Below are 17358 nucleotides of genomic sequence, written 5' to 3'. Positions count from 1 at the left end.
ACAAGGAAGTCAAAACCAGCCACAGGTCTGATGATTAAGCTGGCTTTAACATAATTATACTTTTCTAACTTTCCTCTAACAACTCAACTCATGGCAGCACAGCTCCTCAACTGTTTCCCTCAGTGCTAGAGACAGGATAGCTCTCTTCTCATTTAATGGCCAAATATTTGCCTGAAGACTTAAATAGGGTTGATATACTTACTATTCAAGAATATAGAAATCTTAAACTGACGGAAACTATCATAAGAAAAGTTCTAAGGTAGCATGAAGAAAATTAGAGGAGATAAACCAAGTAGGGTTATAATATATACCTAGCTGGAAATATCACAAGGAAATTCCCTTTACCTCAAGCTAAAAGGTCATTTTTTAAATTTTATCTTTTTTCTTTTCTTTCCTACAAAATCAGAGAATAGGAGAATAAGCCTTGCCCAGGGAGGAGTACTGGCACCCGTGTGAGGGGGAAGGTGCTGGAGAAAAGAGGTAGGAGTGTGAATATGATGCAATAAATTTGTATATATGTAAGTGATTGTAAAAATGATACCTATTGAAACTACACCTGGAATCAGGGGAGGGAGGGATGAAGAATGGTTGAGGGGGTGAATTCATGCGTGATATATTGGATACATTTTAATAATCTGTGTTAATGCCACAATGTACCTACTCATCACAACAATAAAGGAAAAAATACTATGAAAAGTGATTTTAAAAAAGAACAAATCAAATACAAAATTTGCAGATGGAAAGAATTACTAAAGATTGGGCTAGAAATTAATGAAGTAGAGAACAAAACAAAACTATATATAGAATCAATGAGACAAGTATTTTGTTCTATGAAAAGATTAATAAGATTGATAAATTGGAAAATAGAGGAAATAGATAAATTTCTGGACACATTTCACCTATCAAAATTCAACCAAGAGGATATAAGCCACTTAAATTGATCTATAAAAAGCAATGACTTTGATTCATTTACAAAAAAGTCATCCAACACAGAAAAGACCAGGACCTAATGAATTCATTGCTAAATTCTACCAGGTCTTAAAAGAAGAACTAAAAGCAATACTCCTCCAACTTTGCCAAGAAATAGAAAGGGAAAGAACACCATTAAACTCATTCTACAAAGTGAGCATCACACTCATTCTAAAATCAGACAAGGACACGATAGAAACAGAGAATTATAGACCAACCTCTTCAATGAGCATAGACACAAAAATTCTTAATAAAATAGTCACAAACCAAATTCAACAACACATTAAAAAGATCATACACCATGAATAAGTTGGTTTCACTCCACGGATGCAAGTATGGTCAACACATATAAATTAATAAATGTAGTACATCACATAAACAGAATCAAAGACAAAAATCATATAATGATCCCATTTGATGCATAAAAGTCCTTTGTAAAATCAACATCCTTTCACTAAATAAAAACATCCAAAACTTAACAATCTCAAAAAATTAGCATAAAAATTCAGAATTTTCTAATGGTTTCTTTTTTCTCTTTTCTTTTCTTTTTTAGGGTGGGATCACACTGGGGTTTGAACACAGGGCCTCACACCTGCTAAGCAGACACACTACCACTTGGGCTACTCCACCAGACCTCTAATGCTTTTTTGACAAACTATTTGCTTCTCAGAGTCTGAGTCTTTCAATGTACTAGAAGAATTCTAGTCAGAAATATGTCTCTGGAATGGTGTCTCTTCACAGCCTTGTGTTCCTTTTTCAGTGCAGAGAAAGAGAATTTGGAGTCCTGAAGGTTTCTAGAGTTTCATCCCTCAACTTGCCAGCCTCATACTGTCTACCCAAAACTTGTAGCTTCCCCTTCATCTAAGCCCCTGACTACTCACAAAATGTTCTAATCTAGGTGCAGTCCTTTGTTGGATATCTGCTCCAGTAGAATGCCTCTGCAGTGGGTTGGGAAATGCAGCCTGGCAGCTCCCAACAAGGATGAAAGCCCTATAGATTTCTTAGATGTGACTTGCATCAGTGCCCTGTCAGTACTATGGGCTGTAACATTGGTCTAGGCCAAGGTTTATTATCAGATGGATGTGCTGCCTGTGCTCCTTCCACTGGTTCCTCTGCTGCATTAGACTATGCACTGGGCCTCCAGAGTTTCTGCAATCCATGCCACAGTGGCTTTTCTGTTTTAGGTCTCTCAGGATTCTTTTCCCTGGGCAATCTGCCATGGAGTCTCCATTCTGGCTGCCTTCTGCCACTTCTCTGCAGGCCACATTGCTTCTCCTTCTGGCTAGCAGGCTTTGTTTGCCTCTGAACATGGGCTCCCATTATCGGCATTTCTTGGCATGCTTATGAGGTATTGCAGGATTCAAAGCTCTTTTACCATCAGCATCAACCATTTGAGCAATTCTGTAGGCAATCAGGTGTTCAATATGATGTGTCCATATGGAACAATGCCAGGTCATGTCACTACTGCCATTTTGTCTTCACACCTCCATGTTAATTCTTATAGTATTTGTAATTGAAATGTTTTAAGAATTCAATGTGATTCCTGAGAAAGAAATTACTGCCATTTTGAAACATTACACACAGTCTAGTGAGTACAAGTCTATATGGTCTTACTGTATTATTTCAGAGGGAGTTACCTTGTATTGTTTAAGTGAGAAATTTTAACAGAAAATGGGATACTTGAAGTCTTAAGAGTTGGATAGGTCAATGGGAGAAAACATACCTTAGAAAACACTCCTGGTTGGATTAAAGAATTCACTTAAGAATGTTGCGGCAGAATGCATAAAGCATGAAAGGCCTTGAGCTCTGTGCTGCTGGTGGAGGGGGAGAGATGTTAAACTTTATTTCCATAATGAAGAAGAATATGTGATTCTTTTTCAGCAGAGAAAGTATGGAGCATGCTAGATGTTCTAGGTTGCCTTTTCTGTTCTTGATATTGAGATCTATTGTAGAGGTGAAGTTAAACAAGCAGATCTGACATGACCTTAGCATGGTGATGAAGATGGGAGCTGAAATGATTAGAGAGGGAAAAAAGAAGATCAATTGTATCCAAATAATTTCTTGGTTTTCAGAAATACATTGATTTGCCCCCAATGAAGTTTTCAGATTTACAAAATAAAATCATAGGAAACTCAGTTAAAGCATGTAATTTAAGTATGTTGTAATATATTAATGGACAGAATATAAGAAACTAGTTATGGCCATTAAGAAACAGTTAATGAAGACTGTGATTCCTTGATAGAGGATAACTAATGAGGTACATTATTTTTCCAAGCTAATTACCCAGAGGCTTTTGTGATGCATAACATCAGGAGAGGCACAAAATGGGACCCAGAGGCCTTACATTGTAAAGACTAATAATAAAAAGAGTTCAAATTACAATTGCAACTGCAACTTGTAAGACAGAATGATGGAAAGGGAACAATTGCTTAGAGAAAGAGCACTCTCTGTTGAGTACTGATCTGGATAACCATTGGTTCAAATTCTATGAACCAGGCAGTATATGCCAGAAAATATGAATTACATTAAATAATTCCTGAACTTCCCATATGAATTGTAATTGTAAACCTTCCTATCATCTGTGGTGGAGATACATCAAATTACAGGGCAGTTACTATGTCTTCTGAAGGATATCACCTTAAATATATGTCTAAATTTTATCTAAAGAAATGTTGTTTTAAATCCACTCTAAAATAAGTTAAAACCCAACTTCACAAGGACAATAGTGACCTTAAGTAACTTCACTTCGTACCAGGAAGAAAAACAAGGCCATAATTGTTGGAGGGAATACTGAAAACTGAAATACACAACAATGCAAAATGTATGCAATCCATAATCAATTAAAACTTACCAGGTAACAAAGAAGATAGGAAACTATAACCCATAAACAGGAATACACACAAGTCATGGAGATTAAGAATTTCAAATATATAATAAGTCTCATAAAGGTGCATATGAAAAACATGAACAGGGTAAGAACCAAAAAGAAAGCTAGTAAAAACATTCCAATGCAACTTTGAGAGATAAAATACATTTTAATTAAATAATCATGAGATTATCAAACATATCAGAAGAAAAAAAAATCAATGAATTTGAAGATGTGGCAGTAAAGCTACCCAAAATAAAGTTCACAGAGAAAAGCTGAGTAGATCATCAGTTGCCAGTGTTCTAGGGTACAATATTAACCTACTGTGACTGGAGAAGGCTCAGAAGAAATAAAAGTATGAAAAAGGAAAAGTGATATGAAGAAGCAAACTGCTGCAATATCAAATTGAATGAAAGCTAAAATCTTATGGATTAAACACACTGAAACAGAGCTTGTGCAAAAAATTAAAAATCTAAAAGGTAGAAGGGAAGACTCTGTGTCTCTGCATGTGTTTCTGTGTGTATAACAAGTGCTTATTTGTCAGAGTTTAGGTGAGTCATAAAATAATTTATAGCTACAAATTAAAATAAAAAGTATTAATAACAACATTTTGCCAGAAAAATGAAGGTGAAGGCAAAATAATGAACTTTGCACACTAAATGAGCTGACAGAACTCATCACCAAGAGAACTGTTACAAGAAATCCCAAAAGGCTTTCAAGAAAAAGAAAAATGATGCCATAGAGAAATTTGGATCTACTCAGTGTTAATGGAAGCTAGATGTGATAATGATAAGAGCAAATGCTAAAGTTATTTTTCTTATTTTTCATTCTTTTATGATGTTAATAGATGATAATACAGCAATGTAATATTTATCAAGAATGTGTCATAAGTAGAAGAAAAGTACATGCAAACATTAATACAAATGTAAAAGGTGTCTTATGCTATATGTGAGTTGGTTTATATCACTGGAAGAGAGACTTTGAAAAGATAAAGACCTGAGAGAATCAACTAAATAAATATAAATAGCTGAACCCAAAATAAAGATGAAATATAACCATTAAAATACACCTAATTAAAATAAATGCAGGAAAATCAGAGAACAGTATACCAGAACAGGTTCTATCTGGGAGGCTTGATACCAGTAAGAGGAGGAAGAAGGTAGGAAAAGGGTGTAAGAGGGTGAATATGGTATAAATACTACGTACACATCAATGCAAATGAGCAAATGGAGAAAAAATACCTTTTGAATTTATTTCTTGAATGGGGGAATGGTGGAGAGGTGAATTCAAATATTGTAGGCATGTATGAATAAAAGATATATTGTTTAAAATGCCACAATGTACCCCTACCCAGCATAATAAAATTTAAAAATGCAGGCAAAGGAAAAAGAAGATGGAAAATGAAAAGTAAACATTATAATCATGAATTTATAACAAACTCTATAAAATTTAAAGGTCTAAACTTGTAAATGAAATGACAGGGTAGTGTAAGAGTAAATAAAATGACAGAATCCAATTATGTACTGCTCACCAAACACATTTAATATAAGGATACAAATTGGTTAAAAGTGGAGAGACACAAAAGTATATATGCCATGCAAACACTACTCAGAAGAAAGCTGGAGTAGCTACATTAAGATCACCTAACAGAATCCAGAATGGAAAAAGATACAGTTCATCAAAAAGTCATAACAGTAGTCCTATGTATTGATGCATCCACTAACGGAAATTCCAAGTACAGGAAACAAATACTAATACAAGTTAAAGGGGAAATAAACAAAGCTAGATTCAGAACTGAGGACTACAGCTCTTCTCTCTCTACTATAAGATGTAGACTTTTGCCACAATTTCCAAAATGAGTAGACATAAGAATTTCACATAATTGGCATTTGTAGAATATTACACTTCCCAATAACAGCATACAGACTACATTTTTAATCATACATTCCCCAAAAGTCATAATTTACTTCCATGAAATAACTCTACAAATGTAAAAAGAATATCACACGAATTGTGTTATAACCATAAGAGAATTTCAAGCAATCATCAACAAAAAAAGATTCAGAAGATATTCAAATATTTGAAAATAATGTAATTAAACCATAAGTAAAAGAAAAATTCACAATAAAATGTAAATATTTTGAACTAAAAGATGAGGAAAACATACAAATCAAATAATTCACTAAAATTATGCATGTGTGTAGTAAGGTTTCAGGATAGACAGTCAATATGCTAAAATAATTGCACTTTGTCTTTAAGCACTTAAAACTTGAAATTTGAAATGAAGAAATCAATGCAGGGCTTGTGGCATAGATCAGTGCTAGTCCTAACCCTAAGCCTAACTCCTAAACTGAAATGTAACCCCTACCCCTTACAGTAACACTAACCTTCTAACCCCAACATTCTAAAACCTAATCCAAATCCTAATTCATAACTTAAACAAAGCCCTAAACCCTAGCCCTCTGATCCATGAACTCTATCCCTAACACTAAACCATGACTCAAACCTCAACTTTAAAGCCTAAACTCTAACCATAACCTGACCCTAACACTTAAACTTAAGCCCTGACTTTGACCCTGACTCAAATCTAACTCTATTTATCATAAGAGTAAATCCATGAAAGATTAAATAATTCATTCAAAGGTCTTAAGAGATATTACTTATCTCTTTAGTGACAGCAAAGAGATGATACAAATCCATCATGGTGAATTATGTAAAATACCTGATAAATTCATGAAATTAACCAGGTAAGTTAATTGTAGGGCTTTGGCAAAGTAATTCCATGTGGTTGTGAGGGTGGGGAAATCTTGGGTACATTTACTTTTAAATAATATCTAAAGATATTTGTCTATCTTTAAAATGCAGTGAACCTCAGAACTTAAGCTTTCTACTTTGGAAACAGATACAAAGATTCTGGCCAAGGGTTTTTGTTACTAAGGTGATAAATCATACATGCCAAATCTTGCCAAACATTATTAACCCACATAATATAAATAGAAATGGATGTCTTGAGACTATAAATGATATGTTGAAGAATATATGCTTCTTCTCAAAATATTGAATATTGAATTATAAGTCCCAATTGTTTGAGTAGAACAGATCAGTTTTCATACATGAAGGCATGTAGGGGGAGGAAGGAAAGACATTGCAGTAAACAGAAACTTAAATAAACTGAAACAGATAATGGTCATGTAACACTGTCAATAAAGTAGCCAACGAAATTACAAGTAACCACATATAGGTTAACCATCTCTGGGGGCACATCTGGGATTCGGAGATGGTGTCTCTCATCTCCTTGTCACCTGGAATTGGCATCCTCAGCCTGTGGAAGGATTGTCCCCACCAGGCACCAGTGGACCTGTTGTTCTGACAGAAGGAGTCACTTCTTCAGGTGCACCAGGGGTCGAGTCTCAGCTGTGCAGAGGAACCAAGAAAAGGCTCATAAATTAAATGGGAGTGCAGCCCATCAGACTGTTAAGAACCAGAATTCAAATTATAATCCTGGAAGGATCCATGAATGATGACTAGGGTGCAGAAGCAGATAGCGTGAGCTCTGTAAATCAAAAATCTTGCTGAGATGCTGGAGCCATAGTTGGCAGAAATAAAGCACCAGGAAGAATCAAAACTTTGACACCCTGAACCCCTAGCCTGTTAGCCTGTACAAAGTTTCTCTATACCATGTTTCACTGAGAAAACAGGAGAGCTCCTGTGCTGTCAGATGCGGGCTCTAAACCTGCTTGGGAGACATTCCACAGACCAACAGGTGAGCACCAAGTGTCATGCGATATTCCCCCTGGAATTAACCCCTGGGATAAACCAGCATGGTCCCCTGGGCAGACTGACCCCTGCACTGCAAAAAAAAAAGCTGAATAAACAAGGAACTGAAAACTAAGACACAGCAGAGGGGACGGAGTGCTATAAGTGCACCAGAGAAAGGGGGAGGGGAAGGAGTTGATCTCCATGCTAACTTTCAGTAAACAAAGGCTGGAAATGCTAGAAAGGCTGACAGTGGGCAGGTGATAATCCACTGCCTGAAATAGGGCAGATAGTAGTCGACAAAACTCATCTTCTGAGCCAGTAAGCAACATCCAAAGTCAAACAAAACTGTAAAATTGAAAAACAATCAGCAAACCATCATAACATGCTGACAGCAGGGAGCCAGCTGATGGATCTCTGACCTTGCCCCAAAGAAATGGGATGCAGCAAAAAACATGCCCCCAGTAAACAAGCATGGTGAAAATCCAACTCCAAAGCAGGATGGCTGGTGGGTTACATCGCTGATCTCCAGAACCTGAGGACAAGCCACACCTTACTGAGGGAGGAGCTGACTAAGTAGCTGCTGTTGAAAGAGAAGAAAAACTGGCAACACTCCCCAACCACCTGGCAAGACTAAGACAGAGCCCTCTGCTTAAATACCAACACCAGAACTGGATGCTGAAAGAGTAACACCAGAACTACTAAGACTGAAACTTTATTGTTCCTAAACCTGGAGGTTTTTTTGTGTGTTTGTTTGCTTGTTTTATTTCTTGTTTGTTTGTTTGTTCATCTTTCCCTGTTGATTTCTTTGGTTTTTTGATGTTTGTTTTTTATTTTGTTTTGTTAGTTTTACTATTGTGAATTAGTTAATACTAGTTAAATTACACCTAGACCAGGGAGAGTAATAGCATACATACAATAACTTAAAAACCCAATATACCCACAAAACAAAATTTAACTGAGGGAAAGAAAACAGGTGACTGAAACCACCAATAGCATATCAAGAACATAGTTGCACAGTACCAAGTGGAGCAATGGGAAGATGAAAAAGGAATGGAAACCATTCTCCCCCCAAAAATAATTTAATACAAGATTCAGAGGGAAATGAAGAAAATGGATACCCAGTTCCAGACTCCAACAAAACAAAGATAAACGATGCCAAGGAACCCAATGATGCCTACAAGAACAACCTTAAAAAAGAAATCCTGCAAGTAATCACTAAGAATTTCATGGAGATGTTACTAGACATGGTCAACCAAAATGTACATGAGGTACTCACGAAATTCCAAGACACCAAAAATAAAGAATACGAGAAGACACAGAAACAAATAAAAGAACTCATATGAGCCCTCAATAAACACCAAAGTAAAACAGAGAACACTATAAATAGATAAATGAATTAAAGATGAAAATTGACAATATTAAAGAGGAAGTAACCCAGGACATGGAAAACCTCAGAAAAAAGAATGAAACAGAAACACAAAACACAATGGGAGGGCACACCAGCAGACTAGAAAAAGTGGAAGACAGAATTTCAGAACTTGAAGATAAAATGTAAATTAAAGGAGAAACTGAAGAGCTATTAGTGAAACAACTCAAGACCTGTGAAAGGAATATGCAAGAACTCACCAACTCCATCAAAAGACCAAATCTGAGAATCATGGGCATTGAAGAAGGAGAAGAGGTGCAAGAAAAAGGTATTTGTAATATAATCAAGAAAATAATAACAGAAAATTTCCCAAATAAAGAGAAAGTTATGCCCATTCAGGTACAGGAAGCCTCCAGGACACCAAACAGACTTGACCAAAATAGAACTACCCCATGGCATATTATCATTCAAACAACAAGTATGGAGAATGGAGAAAGAATATTGAAGGCTGTAAGAGAGAAAAAAACAAATAACATACAAAGGTAAACTCATCAAAATCACAGCAGATTTTTGAACACCTTAAAAGTAAGAAGGGCATAGAGTGAGGTATTCTGGGCACTGAATGAAAATAACTTCAACCCTGGGATACTGTACCCAGCAAAATGATCACTCAAAATAGATGGAGCAATAAAAGTCTCCCACAATAAGCGGAAACTAAAATAATGTATCACCAACAAGCCACCACCTCAAAAGATTCTTAAAGGAATTCTCCACACAGAAAATGAGAGTATACAAAACCATGAGAGGACAGGTAGTAGCAAACCACAGTAGAAGAAAAGACAAGTAATCAGAGAGTAACACTGACTCAGCTGCACACAATCAAACCCTTAAACAACAAAAATAACTAAATGACAGGAATCACCACATACCTATCAATACTAACACTGAATATTAACAGACTTTATTCCCCCATCAAAAGACACCTTTGGCAAATTGGATTAAAAAGGAAAATCCAACAATCTGTTGTTTATAGGAGACCCATCTCATTGACAGAAATAAGCACTGGCTTAGGTTGAAAGTCTGGAAGAAAACATACCAAGCCAATGGCCCCTGAAAACAGGCAGGAGTAGAAATACTTATCTTAGACAAAGTAGACTTCAACATACATTAATCAAATGAGATAAAGGACACTCCATACTAATAAAAGGTGAAACACACCAAAAGAAAATAACAATTATAAACCCATATGCACCCAACATCAGTGCACCCAATTTCATCAAACATATGCTGAAGGACCAAAAAGCACATATAGACTCCAACCCAGTGGTAGTGGGAGACTTTATTACCCCCCATCACCAATAGATAAGTCATCCAAACAAAAAATCAATAAAGAAATTCTAGAACTAAATCCCACCATATACCAAATGGACCTAGCTGATGCCTACAGAATATTTCATCCAACATCTGCACAATATACATTCTTCTCAGTAGGTCACAGAACCTTCTCCAAAATTGATCATATCTTAGGGTAAAAGTGAGCTTCAGCAAATATGAGAAAATTGAAATAATCCCATGTATTCTATCGGATCACAATGCATTAAAACTAGAACTCAACAACAAAAACAATAGTAGAAAACATGTAAACAATTGGAAGCTGAACAACACATTGTTCAATGATCAATGGGTCATTGACAAAATAAAAGAGGAAATTAAGATTCCTGGATGTTAATGAAAATGAAAACACAACCTACCTGAACCTATGCGGCACAGCAAAGGCATTCCTAAGAAGAAAGTTTATAGCCATGAGTGCATATATGAAAAGGACAGAAGGGTCTCAAATAAATGACCTAATGCTACATCTCAAACTCCTAGAAAAACAAGAACAAGCAAACCCCTAACAAGCAGAAGGAGAGAAATAATAAAAATAAGGGCCAAAATTAATAAAATAGAAACAATAACAAAAAAATACAGAGAATCAATGAAACAAAAAACTGGTTCTTTGAAAAAATAAACAAAATTAACAGATCCCTGACAAACCTGACTAAAACGAGGATAGAAAAACCCAAATCAGTAAAATCAGAAATGCAAAAGGGGAGATAACAACAAACACCACAGAAATCCAGGAAATCATCAGAGACTACTTTGAGAACCTATATTCTAATAAATTTGAAAATCTGGAAGAAATGGACAAATTTCTATATACTTCTGACCATCCAAAATTGAACCAAGAGGATATTAATCACCTGAATAGATCTATAACACAAAGTAAAATTGAAGCAGCAATAAAGAGTCTCCCAAAAAAGAAAAGTCTGGGACCTGATGGATTCTCTGTTGAATTCTATCAGACCCTTAAAGAATAACTAATACCAACCCTCCTTAAACTTTTCCACAAAATAGAAACGGAAGGAACACTGCCTAACTCATTTTATGAAGCCAGTATTACACTCATCCCCAAACCAGACAAAGACACCTCCAAAAAGAAGAACTGTAGGCCAATTTCCTTAATGAATATCGATGCAAAAATCCTCAATAAAATAATGACAAACTGAATCCAACAACATATCAGAAAGATCATTCACCACAACCAAGTTGGCTTCATCCCAGAGATGCAGGGGTAGTTCAACATATGCAAATCTATAAATGTAATACAGCACATTAATAGAACCAAAGACAAAAACCACATGATCATGTCGATAGATGCAGAAAAAGCCTTCAACAAGATCCAACACCATTTCATGATAAAAGGTCTAAGAAAACTAGGAATAAAAGGAATGTACCTCAACATTGTAAAGACTATATATGACAAACCTACAGCCAACACCATACTTAACAGTGAAAAATGAAAACCATTTCCCCTAAAATCCAGAATGAGACAAAGGTGCCCACAATCCACCTATTCAACATAGTCCTAGAATTCCTAGCAAGAGCAATTAGGCAAGAACAAGAAATAAAAGGAATACAGATAGGTAAAGAAACTGTCAAAATATCCCTATTCTCAGATTACATGAGCCTATATCTTAAGGACCCAAAAAACAACCCCAAAACTCCTAGACACCATAAACAGCTACAGCCACGTGGTAGGATACAAAATCAGCTTACAAAAATCATTAGCTTTTCTATAAACCAACAACAAACAAACTGAGAAAGAATATATGGAAACAGTTCCACTTGCAATAGCCTCAAAAAAAATCAAATACCTAGGAGTAAACTAAACAAAAGATGTGAATGACCTCTACAAGGAGATCTATAAACTCCTGAAGAAAGAGATCAAGGAAGACTACAGAAGGTGGAAAGAGTTCTCGTGCTCATGGATTGGTAGAATCAACATAGTAAAAATGGCTATACTACCAAAAGCAATCTACATGTTTAATGCAGTTCCCATAAAAATTCCTACGATAATCATCACAGAGGTGGAAAAAATCTACCCTAAAGTTCATCTCGAAACACAAGAGACCACAAATAATCAAGGCAATACTCAGCAAAAAGAGCAATGCTGGAGATATCACAATACCTGACTTCAAACTATATTACAAAGCAATAGCAATAAAAACAGCATGGTACTTGCGCAAAAACAGACATGATGACCAGTGGAACAGAATAGAGGACCTGGATATGACTCCACACAACTATACTCACCTTATTTTTGACAAAGGCACCAAAAACATACGATGGAGAAAAGACAGCCTCTTCAACAAATGTTTCTGGAAAAAGTGGTCATCTGCCTGCAAAAAACTGAAACTAGATCCAAGTTTATCACCCTGTACTAGTATCAACTCAAAATGGATCAAGAACCTTAATATCAGACCCGAAACTCTGATGTTAGTACAGGAAAGAGCAGGGAATACTCTGGAAATAATAGGTTTAGGCAAGGACTTCCTCAATAGAATCCCAGCAGCTCAGCAACTAAGGATGGACAAATGGGACTACATGAAATTAAAAAGCTTCTGCACAACAAAAGAACTAGTCTATAAAGTGAAGAGACCACCCACAGAGTGGGAGAAAGGACTGAAAAGCAAAAGCAGAATATACAGGGAAGTCAAAAAACTAAACTTTCCCAAAATCAATGAACCAATAAAGAAATGGGCAACTGAATCAAAGAGAACTTTCTCAAAAGAAGAAATTCAAATGGCCAAAAACACATGAAAAAATGATCACCATCCCTGGCCATAAAGCAAATGCATATTAAAACCACACTAAGATTCCACCTCACCCCTGTTAGAATAGCTATCATCAAAAACACTACCAACAACAGGTGTTTGTGAGGGTGTGGGGAAAAAGGAACCCTCGTACACTGCTGGTGGGAATGCATGCTAGTGCAACCACTCTGGAAAACAATATGGAGGCCTCTTAAAATTCTAAACATCAATTTGCCGTATGATCCAGCAATCCAACCTCTGGGGATATACCCAAAGGAATGCAACACAGGTTACTCCAGAGGCACCTGCATACCCATGTTTATTGCAGTTAACTCCTAACAAGCTTTGTAAAGTAGATTGGCTGTTTTTGGTGTATGGGGGCCCCCAGAAGGGTCAACAGACAAAATTTTAGTCAATAAAGGTTATAGGGTAATTGTAGAAAATCCTGGGCACCCAGATCAGTTTCCTTACATTGGATGCTGACAGGATGCAGTTATCAGTCAGCCCACATGGCTAAGACCTTGCCTGAAAGAAACCTTGTAGGATCACAGTAGCTAGGGTGGCCACAACTTCTAAGTGTAGGTAGAAATCAAAGGAGCCTGAGGAACCACCACCACCATATGTGCCACTTTACCTACCCCTGCCATGGGCACCCAGTTCCACACCCTCACCTTCAACATCAGATGGGGAAGCTCGAGGAACAGTTACAGTTGTAAAGTCTGGCCCAGAAGCCTCATGGGCCTCAACTTCCCTGACCTCCCTGAGTCCTGTGAACCCCATGCCCACTACAAGTCATCCAGTTCTCACCCCACATTCCCCATTCAATTGGAGGCATCCAAATAGTCTCCATGAGGACCCCTCGCCTCCTCAGACTTCCACCACCCTGCAGATGCCCCTGAGGGAGGTCCATGTCTAAGTGTATTACGACCAGCACAGTGAAATAAAAGGAGGATGGACATTTGTCTACCAGCCCTTTACTACCACAGACCTCCTAAACTGAAAATACCATACTCCCTCCTTCACGGAAATACCTCAAGCTCTGATTAATTTAATAAAGTCCATAATCCAAACTCATAAACCCACCTAGATAGACTGCAGACAGCTTCTTCTGACTTTATTTAATAGTAAAGAGCAGCGCTGTATAAAGTGGTTGCAAGATCATGCCCGTGCAGGCGCCTTCAACACCCAAGCCATTGCTCAGGTTCAGTCTCCTTGAGGAGGACACCCACTGGAAACCTAATAATGATCAAGATTAAGCAGCTTAAATGATGTCAGGAGCCACTATTGGGGGACATGAAAGAAGGAGAGAAAAAGACCAAAAACATGAGTAAAATATCAAAAGTCCTCCAAGGAACAGGTGAGAGTCCCAGACAATTTTATGAGCATTTGTGTGAGGCCTCTCCTCCTTGTACATCCCATTTGACCTGAAGGCCACTAAAAACCAATTGATGATTAATGCCACTTTTTTTTGACCATGTCCAAGGACTCATAAAGCAAAAATTGAAAAAACTTGAGGGATTCACTGGAATAAACACCAGCCAGCTCTTGGAGGTGGCCACAAAGGTTTTTGTTGCTCAAGATCAGGAGATAAAACAGGAGGTGAACAGGAAGATTAAAAAACAAGTGGACATCCTTGCTGCAGGCCTTGTTACATGGTCAAGTGGGCCACAATGGGCTGGTCTGAGCAGAGGAAGGGGAAATCGCCATGGACTGTGACCAGTGTCGCCAAGATGCCCCCACCCTAGGGAGCAACTAGGGTGAGATCAATGTGCCTATAGATGCCAGGTTGGGCATGGGAAAAATAAATGTCCCCAAAGGGCCACAGACTCAGAAGGCCACTCAGACCAGAGGCCAAGGTGTCAAGGGACAGTATCAGCCCACCTGTGGGAAAGCCAGCCTTGGAGAAAACACTGTCAGACTGACAGCCCTGAAAGTCTCTGAAGAGAAACAGGACAGACTGCATTCCATTGTACTAGGCCCCTGAGAATTTATGGTCCAAATTAGGATAGGGGGCCATCCCACTGACCTCATAGTGGACACGGGCACAAAACACTCAGTTGTGAGCCAACCAGTGATCCCCCTTTCACAAAAGCACACAACTATTATCGGGGCTGCAGAGAACCAGGCCTGTCACCCCTTCTTAGTGTCTAGACAATGCAATCTTGGGAGCCATAAGTAAGACACAGATTTCTCTATCTCCCCAATTGCCCTGTGGCCTTGATGGGCAGGGACCTATTATGCAAACTGAGGGCACAAATAAACATTGACTCTGATGGCACGGCAGCAGCAAAACTGAGAGGACCTGAGGCAGAATCTAACTCTTATGGTCACACAGTGGCAGCTCTATGGCCCTAAGTTAAGGCTTCCTGAGATTCCTGAGCGTCTACTCAAGATCCCAGGTGTATGCACTGAAGACAAAAACGTCTCTCCAATAGTGGTGAAATTAAGGCCAGGGGCCACTCCTGTCAGCCAAGAGCCCTACTTCATTTCCCTCAAGACTCATGTTGGAATTCAAAAACACCTTGACACACTCCTAAAGTATGGATTGTTCAATGGTGCCAGTCATCCTGGAACACCCCCTTATTACCCATCCAAAAACCAGGGACCAAGGATTTTAAGCTGGTTCAGGACTTCAGGGCAGTGAATTCAACAATCGTTTTTCTGCACCCCATGGTCCAGAATCCCTACACACTCTTATGCCTAATCCCAGCTGAGAAAAAGTTTTTTTCCTGCCTAGATCTTAAGGACACATTTTTCTGCATCCTCCTAGCCCCACAGAGCCAGCGTATTTTTGCCTTCCAATGGGAAAATCCCAATACTGGGGGAAAGGGGCAACTAACCTGGACTCAGTGGCTGCAAGGTTTCAAAACTCCCCCACTATCTTCAGAACTGCCTTGAAATCCAACCTCAAAGCTTTCTCAGCTGATCAACATGGCAACACATTCCTTGAGTATGTGGATTATCTCCTGCTGGCTGGACCTAGTCGGGAGGACTATATAAAAGGGACTCATCTCATTTACTCTCTTTTGTGGTAGGCAGGGTACAAAGTTTCTAAAAAAAAAAAAAAGGCTCAGAGTTGCCAAAACACTGCCAAATACCTTGGCTTTCACCTGTCACAGGGGCAATGAAGGCTCAGACCCAAGAGGAAGAAAGTTGTCTGTTCTATTCTGGCCCCCGAGGCCCACCTGCAAGTGGGAGAGTTTTGGGGAGCTGTGTATTTCCACCGAATCTGGATCCCTAGCTACTCTCTCGGCTAAGCCCCTCTACAAAGACACATAGGGGCAAGAACAGGAATCCTTGGTATGGGGAGAAGAACAAAAGAAAAGCTCTTAAAAAATCAAGAGGGTACTCACAAATGCCCCTGCTCTAGGCCTGCTAGATGTGATGGAACCCTTTTTCTTGTATGCCCATGAGCAAAAGGGGACAGCTGTTGGTGTCCTGACCCAGCTACTAGGCTCCTGCCATCGTCTGGTAGCTTACTTGTCAAAACAACTCAATGTCGTTTCCCAAGGCTAGATGCCTTCTTGTGTGCACTGGCAGCCACCACTGTCCTATTGGCAGAAGCAAACTAGCTTACCTTAGGGCAAAAACCTCAAGGACCACTTCATGAGTCTCATGGAGTATAAGGGAAATTATTGGCTAACCAACTCTTGGATGGTCAAACACAAGAGTATGTGTGTAAAAATCCACGTTTCGCTGTAGGTTAATATGACTCTAAATGCAGCCACCCTATTGCCAGTTGACTTGGGCCCCCGAAACACAATTATTAGAGGTTATGGATAAAGTTTTCTCAAGCCAGCCAGATCTATCCAATCAGCCCATCAGCCATGTGGACATTAAATATTTCACAGATAACAACAACTTTGTTCAGGATGGCATGAGCTTCACCAGGAATGGGATGGTAACTCTGGACTCAGCCTTTAAAGCCCGCCTGCTGCAGGCAGGCTGAAAGCTTTGAGGTTGGATTTCTGCACAAAATGCTAAACATATCACCTTCATGCAGGTGCTCCAGCTTGCTGCAGGAGTATGGATAAACCTCCACACTGACTCTAAATATGCCTTCACTCCCATTCATGTCCATGGGCCCTTATATAAAGAAAGGGGACTCATTAGTCAGGAGGAAAAAGTATCAAGCATGGACAAGAGGTCCTTGGACTTCTAGATGCTATATGGGCCCTTAAACAGGTGGCAATTACACTCTGCCAAGGACACCCAAAGGGAGATCCAATATTTGCTCAAGGAAACTGGAGAGCCAACAGAGC

The 17358-nt window shown here is 38.5% G+C and overlaps 1 pseudogene; it reads right to left on the bottom strand.

Annotated features, from left to right (window-relative positions):
- LOC109680706 (sprouty-related, EVH1 domain-containing protein 2 pseudogene) overlaps positions 1-13876 on the bottom strand; it is a 51027-nt pseudogene extending 37151 nt beyond the window's left edge.
- Between the last annotated feature and the right edge of the window lie 3482 nt (positions 13877-17358).

The sequence above is a fragment of the Castor canadensis genome, chromosome 10, assembly GCF_047511655.1.
Source record: "Castor canadensis chromosome 10, mCasCan1.hap1v2, whole genome shotgun sequence".
In the NCBI taxonomy this organism is placed as follows: Eukaryota; Metazoa; Chordata; class Mammalia; order Rodentia; family Castoridae; genus Castor; species Castor canadensis.
The sequence above is the reverse complement of the archived record's forward strand: the minus strand, read 5'-3'. Positions and strand labels throughout refer to the sequence as shown.